We start from the raw sequence: 21,389 nt of genomic DNA on the forward strand, positions 1-21,389 counted from the left end.
CACATGCCAGTTCTGGTCTAGAGATCTGGAATGCCTCTTAGTCCCTGTCCTGAAGTGACACCAAACCTTCTGAAAACAGGATGGATTGCAAATATCTTGAGCTAAAATTTTGGGCTTTAAACCTCAGGAGATTCCTAGGACATGAAATCCAAAAATCACACCCAGATGTCAGTCCTTTGTTTGGATGTCACGATTTATATTCTGAGTGACACTTCCTCTTCTGTCTCCCTAACAATGACAAAACAAAGAGCTATAAACAAATCCTGGCTCCAGATGTTCTTTTGCCCTCATTAGTGACCAGCTTGGCTAATACTATTTCATCAGCCCTTTGTTTCAGGGTGGCAAGCCAACATCAGCAAGTCAAGGACACCTTGATGGGCTCCCCCCTTGGGATGTGACAAATTCCCAGGACACTCCTGCCCAACACTCACTACAATAACAAGCATAGGGCTGAATTACTGCCCTCGACAATGTTTGGTACGTGGAAAAACTTGTGCTTGCTAATTACCACGATTGCTCCATAAAAATCCCCCTCAGGCAGCCGCATGCAATCCTGGTGAGCCGCAGCCCTGCCCCTCAGCAGCCCACAGCAGCAGCCCAGGTGGAAACATGGGCTGCCCTTTCTGCCCTCCTCTCTTTAAAGAGCCTCCCCAGCACTGGAGGTGTCCCACCCACTCGCCAGATCTATTCCTAGACATATCAGTTTCTATTTATTTTCCCACTAACTGTTACACTGGTGCAAAGAGACAGGTTGAGAATCAGTCACACCAGACACATAAGTAAGCTACAAAACAAAGATTTTCCTCATCCTTTGAAGTCTACTATCCATTATTTTGATAAGAGTTGCAGCAGATTTATTTCCCTGGTTTGAGCACTCCTAAGCCTCTTTACTAAGCCTGGCAGCGAGAACCTCAAAGCAGATGCCAAACCCTGCAATCTTTTTATGTGTGGCAGAAATAATCCCCTTGCCTAGTGCCTGGGAGAGCTGAACCCCAACATCCATGCGAGCTGCTGATGGACTGGCACTCAGGAGCCAACACAGAGCCAGCAACCGTGTCTCTTCTCCCCGCAGAGCACCTTCTCTCTGCAGCCAACCAACAACCACACGCTTTGCTTTTGTTTGAGCTCCAGCCAGTCTTGTGCCAAGGTTGTAAAGAGATATACAGACCTGACCCCAAAGCCCATCAGATTTCCCCATACCAGGTCTCCACAAGGACATTTAGGCAGTTTCTTCCCTGCAAAGGATCCTTTACTCTTCCTCCTCCTGCAATTTCTCTTCTACCTTTAAACACTCCTTGAATTGAAGCGTGGAGCCCAAAGAAACCCTTGTAAAAGGGCAACACAGTTCCCAAAGCCACCCACGCTTCCAGATAAACATAACCCAAGCTAACAAGGTCCTTCTAGCTGCCTGCCTTGAACTGATGGAAGTCAAACTACATGAGTCACAACACCATAGCCAAATCCCCCGTACCAGGGTAACTGCAGACATTTTGAACCAGAACAAGTTGCAAGGGCAGAGGGAAGCTAGTCATAAAAGGAATAAATCAAGGGGAAATACTCAGCACTTCACTTTTGGCAGGGAGGGGCTGATCAACTTTTACTGCGGAGGAATAAGGAGGAGCGAGAGAGGGAAGATCCACTTTCACTTCGCTCCCAGGATGCCCAAGGACTTTCATATCCCTGCACAGAGAACAGCTGCTGTAAGTCTTTACATCTCGTAATGATAGATTCCTTGTTTAAAAATAAATCAGTGCAGCCTGGGATGCATGCCAACACATTTCCCCCAGTCTTCCCACGTCCTACATTTTAAAGGCAGCTGATGAGCTCCGTCCTTGCTGATCCCTCATCCTTCCTTTAATAACTTCCCATGTTCCCGTTAAAACCAGTGCATTGTCCACATCACCTGTAAATTCCCCCAGAGCTGCAGCCCCCTGCTTTGGCTGCTCTTGTTCAGTTTTGCATCATACTGCATTACTGCTTCGCCAGCACTAGCAATCTTTGAAGTTCTTTTGGTAACTTCTCCCACAGGCATCACCACTGAACCTTTTGTGCACCAGGTCTGAAAAAAACACTTCTACTGAGTTTCTCCACCTCCAAAAACACAGACAAATTAATAGTTCAGGGCCAGTTGCAACCAACACTGTCATTCTTCATGTATTGATCTTGACCTTAAGGTTGATATTGTTCCCTAAAACTTACAAAAAGGGACCCAAGGTTTGCAAACAAGGCGCTCAAACACTATGTTGTGCAATATGCAGGCTATCAAACCTGAAATCTCATTACACCCTCCGCCTCCCACTCCAGGTTGTGTTCCCTTGTTACATCTTGTTTCAAATTAGACTGAAAGCCCGTCACGCCAGCGGCAGTGGCTCCCTGTGGCACCACTGCAGCAAACAAGATTAATAAGCAAGACTAAAGACAAAAGCATCAAAAAACAAAGACAAAACCGAAGAGATGTGAGAAGTCCGTGCCCCTGCCCTGAATAAAGAACAACTCTCAAGATGCTTGAATAACTTCAGGATATCCGTGAACTTGACTTTTCTATCATGAGGTTTTGGTTTTTTTTTTTCACTTCTAGCCTCAGCACTTCATAAATTAAATGAACCTAAGAGAAAAGATGCTTTGCACAGTCTGAGATTTTTTTTATGTTCTGTTTCATCAGCACAGCTCAAAGATTTAACTAGTCCGTTCAAACTGGGTCATTTGTGTTGTAGACAACAGGGCACACTCAGCAAGCAGGGGATATAAGGATTTTAGTGGCAAGAGAATAAGCAAACTGTCCTTTGTCAGCAGACTGCTCCGTCCTAGCCCAGGATCTCACACCCCCCAAAGCATGGTTTTGCCACTGCCTTACTCCCTGGACTTCTATTTTAGGACTTACCTTTGGAATTAAGCTATCCCTCCTGCAATAACAGCTGTTTGGGGAGGTGCTATCTGATCAGCTTCCACCCAGCTGCACCCAGAGCCCCAGGTGCTGCCCTTCCATTAGGGCATACAAAGACCTGCCATTTATGTAACTGGCCATCACCTCCAAGGGGGTTTACACCAACAGAATCATTTTTCCAATAGCCTGAAGAGGCTGACCTGGGAGTAGTGTCTGTTTATCATCTGGGCTATGGAGAAAGGAGAGATTTGCCACTGGCCACTGAACGAGCCAGTCGTTAGAGTAAGGCAGTCTTCACCTTCCCTGGAGCTGAGCCTGCTGTTCAGTTCACTGTTGCCCATCATCTCCCCACACTCATCTGCTGAGGTTCACGTTAACAGCACTGAGCTTTGGGAGAACTTACTTTGCACAGCTATTTCACCCTGCTGCAGCAGAGACAGTTTCATCTCTCTTCACTGTAACAAGCAGCTTTCAGTGATAGAAATTCCCAGCCCAAAAAGTATAATTCTAATAGTTCAGGTGCACAACAGCAGACCAGGTGTCACTGCTTCCCAGGAGGCTTTAACTCCTTTCTCCCCCTGCCCACCCTCCCTAAAAGCACCATCTCTGCAGGTCCGTCTCTCCCAGGCCTAGCACATGACCACTGGATTTTGCTTCTACAGGACCTGCTGACACCAAAAATAAAGCCCAAGAACTGATTCTGGTGATTTTCTCTACTAGTGGCACTGCCCTAATGGCACTGCCAGTTTCAGAGCAGTGTATCCTTGGACTGCATTGCTGTTGCTGGCACCACAGACCTCCAGAGAAGATGGTTCTCTGGGTTACAGAGGGAACATGCAGTGCCCACACAGATGAGCACACTTATTCACAGAAGGCAAAAGCACTGGAAAGCAGAGCTGTCATTCCACGAGAAATCCCCAATTTCAAACAAGTTTAGTTTCACTCTTTCAATCATCCTCCATCCAACTGCTGCTCAGGACAAGAGGACTCACAGGCAAAAGTCTAACCTCCCCCTCTTAACCTTTGCTTGCAGCAGTAGTTACCAACACCCACAAATGAGACCACCGTATTTGCCTGCCATTTAACTTGGCACTACAGTTTTCCCGCTGGGAAGAAGGGTTCCTCTGGCTGGGTGGGGTAGGGTTGTCCAGGAACAAAACCCTTTGCTACAGAAAAGGAGGAAGAAGTTAGTTATCTCCTGCCTCGTCCCAGAGCTTTGGAGTGAAGGCACTTAGGGCAACAGCAAACAAGTGCTGAGCAGCACTGCAGTGATGTGGTTTAAGCAAAAAATACTTTCTTGAGCACGGAGCTAGGCAGGCCTCAGGCAGTAATGTGTGTATGATGAATAACAAACCCATCTGAAGCAACAAGCATGAGTCAACCCAGATGAAGAGTTCCTCATAGTTCCCCCTTTCCCCCCCCCGCCTTTGGCTGTTCCTTGGAAAACCCATACGCGTTGTGAGGGTGTCCATAAAACAAACATTTGGCTGCTTTCTTGAAGAAACCTTGGAGAGCCCAAAACTGGCTGTGTGGGCTGAGTCCTCAGCAGGGTACAGTAACCAAAGCAAAAAGAAACCTCCTCAGGGGCTGCTATAGCACTTGGCATGGGGGAAGTGGAGCAGAAATCTTTGTAGAAAAGCTATTTACATCTGTCTGACCCTTGTAAAACCGGTCCCCAGGCTCTTCCTCACTCAGAGGCATTTGGGTGACACGCTGCAGCAGCAGTTTGATCCTTCCCAGGGAAAGGAGTGGTGCAGAGCAGCCACGGGTAACCACCAAGCAGTGTACACAACCTGTGACAAGGAGCGGGTACAGGCAGAGCGGTCCCACCTGCTTTGGCAGGCAGGAGGGGGACCACATCAGTCTCCCTGCAAGGACCAGGCTGCTGCATACAGCCTCTTGGCTCGCAGACTCACATTTGCAGGAGAAGCCAATGAAAGTGAAAGATACCTGCACCCTCCTCCAGGCTCCACCTTGCCACCCCAGCCTTCCCAGACAGGCTGCTCCTCCCTAGGAGGTTACTTATCTTCTCCCACTCAAATCCCTTGATCTGCTTGCCAAAGCCCAGTCTGTTCCAGGAGGGTCTGGCTGCCTAGATACTGCAAACTGCTGCAGCTCAGCTCTGGGCTACCGCAGGGACAGGTGGCTCTAGGTCTGGTCTTCCCTTGCTTTATCCCAAATGCCCATTGGACATCCACAAGTTGACCCATACCAGTTCCACGTGCTGCCCCCAGACCTTAGAAAGCCAATCCCATGAGGTACAGAGAAGGGGGATCCCATGCACTAAGACCAAGAGTGTCCAAGACAAACACTTCTGCTGTTGCTGAAACTAGTGTGGATGCACACAGGTGACCATCCCATCCAGCAGCCAGGCACAGTTCTGAGCAGTTCCTGCTGCTGGTTTGAAGCCAGGCTCACATAGCTCACTGCCCCAGCCTGCCTTTACACTTGCTACTCCAACCTTCCTTACCCAGAGGCCAGCACCATCTCCAGTTCTCCCTGCATCACGAGAGGGACAAAAACAGGACTGTGGAGTTGTCTGCTTGCTAGGGACCATGAACATTGGAGAAATGGCGTAACAGAGGCCAGACTTGCACAGTCCTACATCCAGCAGTCCCCCAGCAACTTTGTGCCATCAGAGGTAGACGACAGGGTCCACAAGAGGTAGCAGATAAATGCTGACCCACCTCCATATGCGCCGTTGTTCCAGAAGGAAAATTTCAAGTCTGGTCTCATTCAGGACAGCACTGGATGTGACAGCCAGCTCTGCTGCTGGCTTCTTTCACTGCTCCTCATCCTGCAGGACAAAGTCGTGCCCTGTCCACTACTTCAGGAAGCGAGAAAATGGTTTTTGACACCCTCTTCTTCCACTGTGGATGCCCTGCAGTACATGGACAATGCAGCACAATGCATGGCATGCAGAGGGCTTGCCCAAGGCCAGCACACAGAACCCAGGAGTGCTCTGCCCCATACCCAGAGCACTGGTCATCCCATGGCAGTTCCCATTTCCCTGGGAATAGGACATCCCATTGTGGCTGGGGCTCCCCACTGGGCTCACCCCCAGCAAGTGCCCAGCACTACAAGCAGCCAAGCAAACATTGCCTCCTCCTTCTTCAGCCTGTTGAGCAACGACCAGTGGGTGGACACACACCCAGTCTAAACACAGCTCCAGTATCACCACCCCCACTGCCATGGCTTATACCCAGGTCACCAAACACATTCTTGCTTTGGGTACACTAGTTCTCACGCTCCTCCCCGGGACGGAGTCTGCGTTGCTCAACGCCACTCTAGCTCTGGTTTCCCCTACGCTGAACCCGGAACCAGATTTCACTCATCACAAAACACACCAGCCCTCCTTGCCCACACAACTCTGTCCCAAGGACGGGGAGGACGCGATGCTGCCACCAATACAGCAAGAGCTGGCCTGCACCATGCCACTGGGGCTGCAGCATGACAGCCCGTCCCTGCGAGCAGGGGTTCAGGCTCACCCAGGACTTAATGGGGAGGAAAAGGTCTCAGTGTTGCAATTGCCATTCTCTCTAATCCCTGCATTTGGCTGCCTCTGAGCATAGGTCAACTCGTGAGGTGCCTGACATCTGAAGGACAGAGGGCTTAAGGCTCACAATGCCTCCTCAGCCCGGTCTTTACCTCCACATGACACATCTAGCTTTTGCAATCCAGGTTAGCACTCATCTGCACTATTTCAACTTCAAAGCGCTTTGCAAACATTAACCAATTAATCCTCTCATCACCCTCAGAGGGAGGTGAGCATCTTTGTTTTTATCTGTTTCCCCATCAGGGAGAAGGAGAGAGTTAAGTGCCTCTCCCAAGGCCATCCCTAGCTGACTCCCAGCTGACTGCACTTGACTCCCAGCCCCAGGCTGGGGCCATCAGAGGAACGCACACACGGTACACCTCAGACAGCAGAAATGCTGCAGAAACAGTCACAGTCATCTAAGCAGAGCTGCCACCGAGCACCTTTGTTTTTCTTCATGCCCCATATGACTTGGCTTCTTGAACACTTTCTGTTCATCATCAGTCAATAACCTGGAAGGAAAATGATCTGAGACAAGCAAGACAGAGAGGGCCACCGACACACAGCAACCAGGATCAGACGGAGAGCCAAGGGCAGACATACACAATAAGTTGTTTTTAATAGACCCATAAAAAGTCCTACATCTTGCAATGAAAAGCAGAGGCCAGCAGGGATGGTACCAGAGTACGGGGACAAACTTTGACATGACTGAAGCTAGACAGACAGCCAAAACAAGACATGAGCTACTGGCAGTGCTTAGCTTTTGCTAAAAACTGGGGCAGAATATCCCAGCTCATTCTGCACTTGAAATCACACTTACTTCCTCCAGCTTGGGCAGCGCTTGGTTTAGGGAACCCCTCTGAGGCATTAGGAAGGGCAGGGAGCTGGAAAGGGAACTGGCCTTCAGCTGGGAGACTGCAGGAAGTCACCATGTGTCACACCAGCATGGTGGCAGCTCACTCAGGGTGGGACATGTGTCACCCAGGAGTGATGCTCCCCTCAGTTATCCTTTACATCAGTCAGGACTCGCTCAAACACTGCCAGCAAGCAGCACAGCACCCATGTTCACCAGGTCCATCACATACCTCCAAGGTATAATCAACCAAAGTAGTATTTTGTCACCTGAAATGACTATTTCTTTTGTTGAAGACATGGGCTGCACTCCTCCCTCACCCAGCATGCAGGGGGGCAGAGCTCCCATGCAAGGGCATCCAGCTGTGCTCAGGAGGAGGGAAGGAAACACTCTGGTTCCTGACAGCCCCAAGAGACAGGGGGCTGTGGAGAGGGAAAGCAGGGTGCACACGTGCATAAGGAGGGGCTGCACACCAGACCCCACCATCAGTGATGGCTGTATTTATTATAACCTTTTTATGGATGAAACTTCTCACTCAGGAGAAGGGACCACCTGTGCCTCAGGGGCACTGCCCTGAGACGGACCAGACAGGGCTGGGAGGTTGCTCCCAGCTCCCTTTCACTTCAGCAGCAATTTCTGTCCCCAGGGTTCCTCGGAGCACGCAAGTGAAAGTCTCTCTGCTTTTGCAACACCACTGGCCCAGAGTGGGACTCGGGCTCCTCCACCGCTGCGCCGGTGGCAAGGAGAACCCACAATTGCAGGGTTTACAAGGAAGCACTGGTTCATTTTTCTCATCATTTCCACTGGCTGTGGCTCAGCGCTAACTGCTGACAGTTACTCATTACCATTCATCCTGAGGTCCCAAATTGCTCACTAAACCCTGTGAAGATGTAGGGATCCCAAAGCCTTTTGGATGAAAAAGAGGGAGCCTTTAAACAACACTCTGCAACATCAGATCAATACTGGAAAGAGCTGAAACCAGTCCGACATTTCGCTGAAGTGGCAGGAGAATTTCAGGCAGATGAAATGCAATTCTCTAACTGCAGTTATTAGAGGCAGCGGGAGTAGAAGCCTTATTTCTATTACAGATACAATACCAGCCCAAGGGAAGGCTTTTCTTAGCATCAAGAATCACTCTGAATACCTGTTTAAAATAGTACATATAACCTGCCTTAAATTTAGTACTAAGCACAGAGCCTAAAACCTTCAAAAGCCAGGTCTGCCCACCTACGCAGAGGGTGTCACATCTGCACCCACAACGTGGTGGCAAACAGGCTCCAGGGAGCAGAGGCAGAGCTGTGGCTCCCCCAGGTCCCGCTCCCACAGGAGCACCCCGAGGTGCAGGGAGAGCATGGGGACAGCTCGCAGCACACAGTGCCACCTGCTGACACCCAGTCCCCATCCCATCCCTCCTCCCAGGGCCCCCACGCACCCTCCCAGCTCATCAATTATATCTCACATGCTAGTCAGACCCCAAAAGCAGCAGTAATTCTGTACAATATCCTTGACTGCTCGTTGGGCCATTCCCCCTTTCCATGTGGTTGAGTGGGACAGCTGCTGGACAACCCACTGTCTGGCCAAATCCCATGACCAGCATGGGATTTGACACCACATACCAAGACTGTTCTTCAAGGCAAGGAGGAAAAGACAGGTACCTGTATTGGGATATAGCAAGGAACAGTTTCTGGGTGTGCTTTTGTCTTCGTCCCCAACTGAAACCCTTTTTCTTGGATATCTTTCTTGAGCATTGCCATCATCTATTCCTCTCCTGAACTTCTGACCACTTTCTTGGGCATGGAGACAAGCCCAAGCTGCTTAGAAACACCTTACAAATGAGCAGGGAGACCACCTCACCGTATTCATACACCATGATTAGATGTGCATTTGGATACTGCAAATGAACTGCATGCCCACAGACCCAAAATGCCTTTGAATATGGTTGTGGGGTTTAACTTAACTCTGTAGTGATGCAACATCCTCACAAAACCCCCATGAACTCCTCCAGGCAGCATTTGCAGCACAGCCCAAAGCAGAATCAAAACACGGAGCAAAGCCACCAAGCTCAGCAGGGGTCTGGGGCCCTCAGGGACTGGGCAGGCTCTCGACACACACTACAAGACATCTGTTAATAAATGGGCAAATTCTTCATCATGTTCCCAAACTTAAACCTTTAACTTGCTCTTCTTTTAGTTAAAAATGGTTGGAAGGTGGAACCCCCCTCCCCAAGAAATTCATTTCCTAAGCCATTTTCAAGCCCAAATTTGCTTTTCCATTAACTGGCCAGCCAGATCCTTAGGTCACATGTTACTTCATTCCTTGACAAACAGCTCATTAACCTTTCTCTTCTTTGGGAAGTGAAAGAGGCCAAAGGATTCATTAGATCAGATACTTAAACCAGTTTACAAAATGAAGTTCAAGTTAAAGGGAAAATCTCCAGAAATAAGACTGTTAGCACATTCTTTGTGTATGAACTACCATTATTACTGATTATTTACCCTGCAGCAGTCACTACAAGCCCTAGTGCCATTGTGCCAGGTAGTAGATAATATGCACATGTTAAAAGGCAATATTCTTTTTGTAAAAACCTTAAAGAGAGAAAAGACAAAAGACAAGAGAGCATCGTTCTCATGTAGAAGCAAAAACAGAAATTAATTGACTAGTCCAAGTTATACAATGAATGGCAATACTGAGCTGTGCACACTAATTTGTGTATAAAACATGCTTATTAAATATATTAAAGGCCATGTGACACTGCTATCAGTCTGTATAAACAGCACCAGCCTGTACTCCTCAATTCTCACTTACAAAGCATACCCCCAAATCTTCCCTCCTCCTACCCTGCCTTCCCCTTACAGACACTCTACTCTAATTTTAGAACTAATAAAATTAAACCTCTGACTCACCTCAGATCTCTGATTTAGGCTTACATGATCTTCACTACAAGACCTTTCCTTGCTGTTATTTGGCAGCACTCCCCCAAACACACCCAGCTCTGCCTCCTCAACAGCCTGGTGATGATCAGCAGCTCATGGGAACACAGCACAGGGCAAGAGTTAAAAACCAAGGAGCTCTCCCCCAAAAAAATCAACTACCACCTTACACATCTGTGGGCAGTTTGCACAGAGCACAGCAGCACTGCACTGCCATGACTCCATGGGAGGGATGCAGGTCTCACTCCAGAAATCAGGAAGGCAGGATCCAGACCTTCCCATGGTTACCCAACCATCCAACATCCAGCCAAAGATTGCAGCCATAGTCTGGCTACACAACAGAGATTTCATATAGTCCATTTACAAAAAGGGAACAGAGCTCATCACCCACAAAGCTCCTTCTCAAAACCCTTTTCTAACAAAAATACTACCAACACAAAAAGGAATAAAGTGACCTGTTTCTAAAGAGCCCACTCTGGCTCTCTTGCTGTAGGAATTACTGGCAAGCACAGAAATCAGTGCAGGTGCCAGCACTGCAGGGCTCCTCAAACCGGGCACACACCAAAAACCTGCCTGCCCATGAGCAAAGGCAGGTGCAGACACACCTTGGATGAGGGAGCTTGTTCCTCTGAGCTATCTGAGAGAGGTCCACCCTGGAACCACCTATTCAAAAACCCTCTTTGCTGCCCACACCCCCCAAACATGTGGTTTTGAAACAAAAAATACTATCATAGATCACACACCAGCTTTCAAATAAAGCCTTACAAAAGCAGGGCCATCCCTGAGAGTATACTCAGTTCCCTACTACCCCAAGTCTCATCATTACTTGGAATTCAACTTAATTTAAGAACTCACATTCAGCCTGCAGATCTTTCAAAGCCCAACGACAGCAGGATCCTCTTCTTCCCTGTGTAGCACCCAAAGCACTTCCCAACAGAATCCCACCACTGCCTGCCTAAACCAAACAGCCTCCACAGCGTGGGGGCTCATATTTATAATATCAGGAGGAGTCACATGCCTTGGGTCAGCTGAGCTTGTTTCCCAGTCTTTCTTTTTAATTTCCCTCCTTCAATCAGAGTGCTAAGTGGCACAGGAGAACCAAATTCAATTAGCAGGATTAATAGCAATTAAGCCCCTATTGGAGTCAGGGTTGTGCTCTTTAGGCCTGGAAAGAAACTACATGTCACTGCAGCAAGATAAGCAGCAGGTGATGCCAGAAGCTTTTGATTTCCAAGGAGAAAAATTGGTTGTCTTTCCCGAAGCCTCCTCCCTCTCTCTCTCCTTGATCAGAATTTGGCCCAGATGGAGCCAATTCCCTTCCAGCCTGCTCCTGCCTCAGCCCCGCTCTTTGCACACGGGAGAGCTCAGCTTCCTCTGAACACGAGTTATAGAGTCTGAATAAACTCTCTTTTTCTATGCCTGTGTAAAAAAACTAACCCCATCTCACAGCATGTGTGGGAAAGGGCAGAGTGTTTGGATGTGAAGCTGAATTTCCTTTTAGTTTGCCTTGGCTGTGGGATTTGCCCACGACAGCCTAACCTCAGTGTGCAGTGCGGCTCTGCAAAGAGGACCTGTCCCAGCTACAGGCACTCTGGGATGTTCCCCCTCCTCTGCCCGACCCTTCCCACCTCAGGGTCCATCCTTGCAGGCAGGAAGGGATTGTCACTCCAGCAATTTGTCCTCCAGTCTCACTCCATTATCACAGCACCTCACAGTAGCTATTTTAGCTACAGAGCAGTTTTCTGGCTTCCTGTGTTGTCCCTTAGTGTTCTTCCTAATTGAGGGCTTTTAACATTAATAGCATTTAGCAGCTGTTCTTCTTCGGGTGGGAAGGGTGAGAGGCACCAAATCTTTTATTTAAACTTCTTCTGTAAAGAGTGCAAACGTGACCCACACCCTAAGCAGATGTCCCTCAAGTGACAAGCCTTCCCAGCTCTGCCAGGGGCTCCTTTTAGCCGCTGGTCCTGTGAGTTGTTGAATTCACCACTCCATACATCATCCCCAAGAAAGAACTAGGGATCTCTGGCTGAATATTTCTTCCAGGGACAGGCAAGGGGCTCCACATGGTTTGGTGGGAGTTGGAGGCTCCCAGGTCCAGCGCTGGGCCATCAGTGTCCTCTCCCTGCTGTGCCACACACAGTGAAATGCTGGACAAGACTGGATGGGTTCGCCAGGGGCTCCTGTCCATGGAGGGGCAGAGCGTACCTCTGGCCAATGAGAAGAGCAGCAGCAGCCGGGAGCTGCGGGGTCTCACCTTGGTGGGCCTCACCACGTGGCGCCTAGAGGAGCATGCTGCGTGCACCAGCCACCAAGGAAAAGGGAAAATGGGATGGGAGGGTAGCCAGCGGGACACACTGAGAGTGGTGCCTGCAATTCCTTTCCAGGCAGGGTGGGATCTGCACAGCAAAAAGCTGCTTGAGTCCTCAGAAGAGGGCTAGGATTTACTTTTGTCAAGGACTCGAATGTTTTAAAGTGGGGAGAGAGGCAAGGAGCAGCATGCTCCACCAGTGCCCTGGGGAAATTGCAACAGAGTCACCAGCAAAAGCATTCAAAGATCACAAACCAGACCCAGATGATCATGAATCACAGCTTAGAAACCGCAAACGGTTCTCAAGGCTCTTCAAAATAATGGCATTTACCAACAGTCTCGTTTGGGGTGGTTCGCATTTTCCAGCCTTACTCTGAACCCGAGGGAGAGAATGGGCTAAAGCAAAAGCAGAGCTCCTCTGGTAGTCCTGGCACCTGGGAATTGGGATGACAACAGGGAGATGCTGCGACACTTGGCACAAGCTCACGCATGCTGGTGGTGCTGGGGAGGGCTGTGTGCAAGCCCCTGGTGCCAGGGAGGGTGGGCAAGCAGCGACCCCTCCGCGTGCTGAGCCCGGACGGGCTCGTGACACCCCTCTGGGGCACTGCGAGGTGGCAATGCTGGCTATGAAGGAGAGCAGGGGATCTCTAACCTGGTTCCCAGCTCCCTCCAGGGCTCGTTTGATGGGGGGACGCAGGTGAAGCCAGCCCCACACTCGCCTTTGGAAGTCTGAGGGATGTCAGAACATTTTTATTGGAAAATGCTTCCCCCGATTTTCGGTAGGGAGCACACATAGGTGATGTTAAGTGCACTAACACAGTAAAACACTGCATGCTCCTTGGGTCCAAGTGCATGGGCGATCTTGAGGCTTCAGTCTGAGCAAGACCTACATCCCAATAAAGTACATGCAGTAAAACTCCTAGGTGTCATCAAAGTTTTAATCCTTGATTTAAATATTAATATAATGGAAGAGCATAAAAGCAGTATCCCTGAAAGCACAGGGTTGTCTAGTCCAAGCACCCTGTCCTCAGAAGGGACCCAGAGACCTCCTCCAAGTTTTTTACCTCTCCAGTCCACTGTTGACTTTCTAAGTCTCGTAATATTAGTTCTAGTTTATAATAACACAGCATCATAAATTAAAAGCTGGGCATCATGATAATTATTTATGACTTATGCTTCTGGCCAACACTGAGTGTTTTTGTAGAGGCTTTAATTATCATTTATGCATCTTTGTTCCATGTCCATAAAAGTCCCAGGGCTCTGTATGGCTGAAAGATGAATTTATAGGATCCTGGAAACAGCAGAGCCTGGATCCAGTGAGAAAGGCTGCTCCTAACCACCAAAATGCCAGACCCAGTGAAAGGACATGAATGTCAGCAGGACGCAAAGTGCAAAAATGAGGCAACAGGTGACAGTCCCAGCAGGTGGAACTGCAGTTCCTGGAGTGTAAGGGACTTGTGGCAGCTGCCTCTATGCCTGATCTGTGTCTGCACCTCAATGGAGATGACTGGGGAGAGGTCTCTGGATCTGAGACCCCAAATGGGGCAAGAGGCTGGCATCACAAGGGTGGCAGCACAGATATTTGGGTTCAGGGACATGGGCACCTCGTGCACCCTCCTCCCTCCTGTGCTCCGTGGGGCAGCTGCACCCCGGGCTGCCCAGCCCCTTGCCAGCAGTGTCTGATCAACCTCCGTGTAACACTGGCGGATGCTCGGGGAGAGCGTGACCTCTGGCCACCAGGCAGCTCTGCAGTGCAGCCTCAGCAGAGGAACAGCAAAGCACGAAGCTCAGGGGGGTCTCAGCTAAACAGGCAGATGCAGGACAGTGTGATCAGCATCAACGGCTGCCTCCAGCGTGCCCATCACTGCTCCTGGAGAGCATCTCAGCACTGGAGGAGGGCTGCCCCAAGCCCAGGCACTGCAGAGCTGCCTTGAGCTTGGCAGCAGGCTGGATTTCTTCTTCCAAAAAAAACACAGAGGGGAAAATTCAGGATGGAACATCTCTGAGTATTTCCTACAGAAATCACAGCATAACATGGGAACCTCAGCTGGCTTTTCACAGGAAAACCAAGTTTCTTGCTAAGTGGGACTTGAAACTATGAGCCAAGGGCTTCCAGAAGCTCAGAAAATGGGAAGGAATGAAGAAAAGAGGATGTTGGCAGTGATGAATAAGGATAAGAAGGAAAAGAATACTGCAGGCAGCAGCCACAGGCTTCGTCAGCGACATCCTCATGTAGAAGGAAAAAAAACAAGTTAAAACCCGCTTGGGGAAAGGAGGTTCAGCAGTGGGTTATTTAATCTCCATTACCAGAGCAAAAGGACTCCTCCTCATATCCCTGATGGGCTGAAGATGGTGCTTTCACTGCAAAGCACCTCGCTTTCACAACCAGGCTGAAAACGTACAAGGCATCAAAAATAATGTCATATTTATGAGGGAAGCGATTCAAGTGCAAAGCTCACCGAGGGACATAGGGAGCTGACTACGCACAGAAATCAAAGGGAAACCCTTGTTTGAAAGGAAATGTTTAGCCACTATGTTCAAAGGCTCCCTAAATCAAAGACAAAATCCTTCTTTAATCAAGGCCATTGACCAAAGCTGAAAGCACAACAATGCCCGCAGCATCGTCTTTCATGGCAGGGCTGCCAGGGCTGATGCTCTTATACCCCAGCATCTTGCCCCCAGTACCTCGTACCTGTGTCCTGGGAGCAGCTCCCGGCACTCAAAACAAAGCACGTTTTTGTAGGGACAATTAGCCACCAGCTAAGGTCCAAAGCATCACAGCGTCCCTATTTTAGCTGCCTTAAACTTTCAGCCTCTTGTCTTTGAGCTTGAGCAGTCATTAGGACAAGGAACAAGAATTAATTGGGCTTTATCTAATCTCAGCCCAACCCAAGGGTCAATAGCAGTTAGCTAAAGTTTACCAGCAGTGTTTAGGCATTGTTTATCAGCTTTGGGGAGATTTCACTCAGACAGGTGTGCGGCATGCTGACGCACAGGCGAGGTCAGGGATTATTGCTTTTCCACACTGGAGAGCAGATACAGATGATTAACACAATGATAAGTGCACATTTAGTGCGGCTAAAGCAACCGGCGGTAGAACTAGATGCTGGCAGGGTAACAGCTCGCCAAGAATAAAGTTCAAATTTATGAATGAACTTCTGAACTAACACGGGTCTCATGGAGCCTCTTGTCAGCACGGCTTCGAGGAAGAGCCATCTCTGGAAACAGGCTCAGTGTTTCCAGTCACTGCTGAGCTTTTCTCTCCCCTTTGTGGTATGTTCAGGATCAGAGTCCAGCAACAGAAACATTATCACCAGCTCTAACCCATGTCTGCTACATTTTTTTTTTTCCTCCCAAAAATCTCATTTCTATCAGACTGTGAAAAAGTGCATTTCTCATTTTAAAATATCTCTCCATAGCTAACAGGAAGAAGAAATGTTGTCAGAAATGAAAGCCTTATTTCATAGTTTGCGTTACTTTTACCTTCCTTTCTGCACCTTTCTATATTTTTTTAACAGCCAGTTTTTCCCATGGAGATAAGCAGGCTGAGAGCTCTCTGCTGGAAAAGCCTCATCTCCTCTAATTGTCCGAAATGGTACAGTGAGATGGACCTATGAGTTTCAGCCTCCTCTAGCCACATATTTTATTGAAATCAGAAGTACAATTGTGTTTTTCTGAGTCCTGAGCCAGGGAGCAAGCCATGTATCAATAGCCATTAGTTCTGCCAGTGGAACTCACAGAAGTAGCTAGAAATGCCAAATATTTCTGGGGTTGTGATGAAAGTCATTTGCAATTTTTTTTAATTTATCAACTGACTTACAAAGCGACAGAAAGTATTATAAAAACTTGACAAAATGTTTTCAAGAAATTAAGAAAAAAAATGTGAAAATATTGTGCATTTCAGACCTCCACTAAAATAAGCTCCTAGTCTTGGGGACATCGGGTTAGTTAAGGACCACAGAAGGGACAGGCTGTTGCTTGTCTGCTGGTTTTTGAAAGCTTCTGCAGAAAATATCAGCTTGTTCAGTTGTGTTATGAACCTCTGCAAGGATAGGGATTCCACAACCTTTTTGGTCTAGCAATAGTGTTTGGCCACCCTCATGGTGAATGTTTTTTTTCCTACCGTCCAGTTGGGTTGACCCTTCCTGCAACTTGTTTCCGCTGCCTGTAATCCTTTTGCTGTGCAGCTCCGGGAGAGCTCTGGCTCCATCTTCTCCCGGTGACCTGGCCCTCTTGCTCTGCAGCCAGGCCAATGCACCCAGATTTCACATGGACTTCATCCAACTTTTCTAAAGAGACAGTTTTCAGATATAATCACTTCAAACGCACCTGGGGGAAAGGAGACCTAAAGACAACAATAACTGCAGACAGACAGGATCGTTCATCCAAACAGAACAGGGCAATAGAGATCCGGGATCCTCATCAAGAGTGGTTAATCCCAGACCTCTTTGTTAGGTTACCCTACCCACACTTCAGAGCAACGTCCAGCCCTGGATGAGGGACACGTGGTCCTTGGGAGCAGGGGCAGAGCTGGCCTGAGCTCTGCAGAAGGTCAGATTAGACCAGATCATCTTCCAGAAGTCTGCAACCCCAAAAAGAAGGTAAATACCATATCCTTCCCATCGTGTTCAGCTGTGGGAAAGAGGGAGTGGGCAGGGGGTGCTGCTTCTCGTTCAGAGAAAGGGGGAGTGCCTTGCTGAAGGAGATTGAAAACCATGTTTGCTCAATTATCGGCCACAGTGCTTAATCACTCTGCCCTGGGTCTCTCTGGCAGCCGCAGGGGCAGTCAGATGTGGAGGCAGGAGGCAGATAGGATTTAATAAAGAAGCAATTTTATGAAGGAATTCTTTGCTTCTGGCATTTTTCTGTAGGAGTGGGAAAATGATGCTTTTTCTACAATAATGCCAGGCAAAGCAAGAAGACCAGAGCTCTATGTTTCAGCTCCTGGGCGACCGACCCCACATGCTCCCACTGCCTCTGCATCCCATGGAGATCCTGCATGGAAGCTGAGGAGAGGGGCACAAGCGATCAGGGGAGAAAGTCTTGCCAGGAGCCAGCACCCCTGCACTGTTCCTGACCCAGGATTTCTCCTCGGTGGACGGTGGCAGCAGCTGTCCCATCTGCAAGGGACAGAGCCCCCAGGCCACTGCTGTGACCGGGGTTGACCACTGCCCAGAGGTATTCCCACTGGCCACATGCCATCACCCAGTAAGCCATAGCAGGTGAGGAGAAGGTGTCCGTGGGGTTTGGTGTCACTGCAGTGGTGGGAAAGCACAGACAAACTGGGCTGGGAACTTACCCCCACAACAGGGAGTTGTGCAATTGCACCCCAGACAATTTCAGCCGGTAATCCTTGCAAACACATCGCCTGTCCCCAGCACATTCATCCTCCTCAGGAAGCATTTGATTGGCATTCAGGCACGGCCTCTTCTGAACAACCCAACAAGCTATAATTTATGTGATGCCTTTGTATTCAGACACTGTTGTCAGCAACACCCATCCTCAGGCAAAGCTGCTGATGCCTGCAGATTTCCAAAGGTCGCTATCACGGACACGTTGCCCTTGCTGAAGGATAACAAACAGAAGCTTTAGTAAAAGTAGAAATGATCATTTGTCGATTTTCCCCTGTAGCTGTGTTCAGCCCCTTCCCCAGAAGCCAGAGGCCCCAGGGGCAACGTTTCCAGGACAGAAATGAAAACAAATTGATATACTGTCCTGGGCTCCACAGTCTCCTAAAGCTGGAGAAAATAAGTGATGTTTTCACAGGAGCTACTCACAGGATCCCTTTTCCTAAACTGACAGTGTTCAATATCTTCCATGCACCCAGAGCAACAAAATAACTTTCTCAGCATTAATGGGAAAGAATCCAAGACAAAAATCACTATGGACCAAATTATGGTTGTTTTTTTTCTGCGGGAAAAATCAGTGTTTGAGCAGTATCCCCTGGATACAAGAGCAGCTGATCACTGCACACCAGCTAGCTCTCACCTTGCTGATGCAAAGTGGCTTGGTCTGTCTCCCATGCCTAAATGGATCCAGCTGCACCATCCCCCTTCCTCCTTGTGACTTGCAGGTCTCCCTGCAAGAAACAAACTTTAGGGGGTTTTAGCCTTTAAATAGAACAAAAGCAGCTCTTTGGACCCGAGAGGGCTTTGAGCATCTTGGAAACTGTCTTTTGTGACACCCCTGGGCTTCTCACTTGCATCAGCCTTTCTCCAACCTCCACTCATCCCACCCATCGCAGGGCAGCAGCGAGCCCCCTACCTGCCTTGGTGGCCATCCTGAGCACTAAGAGTCCTCCCACTGGTCCCCAAAAGATGCCTTCCCTTCATGCATCCTAAGGAAGGACCGAGGCTCAGGGATACCACCAGCACAGGGCCATGGTGCAGGTGTCGGCCACAAAGCCACTCCTTGGCAGCAGGGGTTGGGACACTGTTGGGACAAGGCCAAGGCGTCACCCCTCACCTGCACTCCCCAGCAGACGAGCTCCCATACAACCCCAGCACCCCCACCATGCATGAGCTTGTGCCACGTGTCACAACATCTCCCTGTTATCGCCTCAGTTCCCAGATGCCGGGACTGCCAGAGGAGCTCTGCTTTTGCTTTAGCCCATTCTCTCTCTTGGGTTCAGAAGACAACTGGAAAATGTGAACCACTCCAAATGAGTTTGTTTGTAAATGCCATTATTTTGAAGAGCCTTAAGAACCGTTTGTGGCTTCTAAGCTGTGATTCATGATCTTTGAATGCTTTTGCTGGTGACTGTTGCAATTTCCCCAGGGAACTGGGGTCTTTTCTCTGTACATCAAGTCTTCACAAAAAGCAAATTCCAGCCCTGGTACAGCAAGTGTTTCTCCTACTTGTCGTGGATGGGCCATCGCAGGGAAGTAGGTAGGTTCCCAAATTTTTCATTCCTGTGCAACGCAATTTTTCATTCCTTTGCAACACTTTACTATTCAAGAAAATGTAACTTGAAAGTGCTCAGATTTGGCTGAAAGATGACGCACACATCCATCAAGCACAAAGAGGATCACCTCTTCCTGCTGATCCACCTAGAGGCAGACATGCCAGTTCAGCTCACCTCTCACCTCCCTGCCCACCGCCTCTTCCTCACATTCCTTGTGTGGCATCGATTTCCCATCCGAGAGCCTTCCAGAAGCCAGGAGAAGACAGCACTAGCATTTGCCGAGGTCCTCTGTGTGTGGTGGCCATCACCCAACAAGGCGACCAAGGGGAAGCCATCCCATGCCAGCACCTGCTTTGGAGCCTGCCTGTCCTCTCCATTTCTCCGTGACGGGTGCCGTGCTCAGCGAGTCACACAGCATGGCTGACAGAGCCGCCTGACTCATTTTTCTCTACTCCTCCAGCTGATGTGTTTGGAGGAACATGCTGCTCTGACAAGGTGACACATCCTGAGAAAGCCCACACTGCTGAAGACATCTCCTTCTACCAGGAGCACCCAGCGCAATAGCAGTTCGCAGCTCTTTTTCATTCCTCCCCAGTCATATAAGACCCAAGCGTGTCTGTCTGATTTTCCTGAGGGATACAGAATAGATGTCAATCAGGAGAGAGGAGCCCTGAAATCCCACATTTTGAAGGCATCTCATAAACACACAGATGTCAGTACAGGCACTTGGAAAGGAAGGGCAATTGCTAACAGAGAAACTGCATTAAAAACCTAGTGTGACTGCTGCTCGGCTGCAGCAGCATTGGCAGCCTATGTTGGGTTCTTCTTTTGGCAGAGGCAACTGCCCTTGAATCGGTTGGTTTGGCTAAATTCGTTGTGGAATAATTAGGTTCAGTCCATTGTATTGCATAATCTGGAGTTTCTTCAACCAGCTTCAGTAGTAAAGTACTTAATCTCATACAGGTCTGGGAGGGGTTACAAACATGAAATGAAGTCAGCACAGATCTATCAGGAGCCTAAGCAATAAGAGGATGAAGACAGAAGTGTCCAGGAGGCAGGGGGAGGTCGGCAACCTGTCTGTGCTTTGATGTCTCTGACTTGCGGAGGAAGGAAAGGAGAAAAACATGGCATTACACACAGTTGAAATGTCCCAGGAGCCAACAAAGTTCCCGTCTGCAGAGCAGCTCTCGTAAACGCTGAGGATTTACCCATCAAACTCAAGTTTGGAAATGTGCCTGGATGTTTCCAAGGAATCTGAGGAAAGATGTTTCTGTTTCTGGACAATCAAAACTCTCACATTTCCTGGCTACAGCGAGGATCTCTCAACTGAAAAATGTGCAAATGTGTTTTACCAGGAGTGGGCACATCCCAAACAAGGGTAATCAGAGAAACTCTTTTCAGCACTGCTCTATTTACATGTGTTACAGATTGAAGAAGAAAATGTTTTCCCCAATTGCCCTGGTGTATAACTGTAAACACCCTTGCTAAGTCCCCTTCCAGCTTTGGGAAGTGAGACCAAAGCATGTATTGGTGCCTATTGGCTTTCTTCATGTTGTGAACCTGTCAGGTGTGTTGGATCGAGATGAACCTCTTTCAGCTATAAAAAATGACCATATCTCCCTCCTTTGGTCTTCAGAGGGTGATAACACCATGTGAATCCTTGTCCCAGGACTGTTGCTTGCTCACAGAGATCCACCAACACCCAGCCCAACTATTCACAGCTGGTGAGCGGGTCATACCCAAAGCCAGCTTTAATCTCCAAGTTAATAAAATAACAGATGCCATTCAGAGCAGTTCTTTCAGGCTCATATTGCCGGTCGCCCCAGGGAGAGCAGAGGGAAGACCAGATGAGAGCAGGGAAAATCTCCATCGCCACCAAAGCAAACTCAGAAGGGATGTTTCTGGCAGGGGAAAGTGTCCTCCAGAGCCACATTCGGACTGGGGTCTCCCTTGGACAGTGCAGCACCTGCCGACT

Source organism: Nyctibius grandis, chromosome 10, assembly GCF_013368605.1.
Source record: "Nyctibius grandis isolate bNycGra1 chromosome 10, bNycGra1.pri, whole genome shotgun sequence".
Classification (NCBI taxonomy): domain Eukaryota; kingdom Metazoa; phylum Chordata; class Aves; order Nyctibiiformes; family Nyctibiidae; genus Nyctibius; species Nyctibius grandis.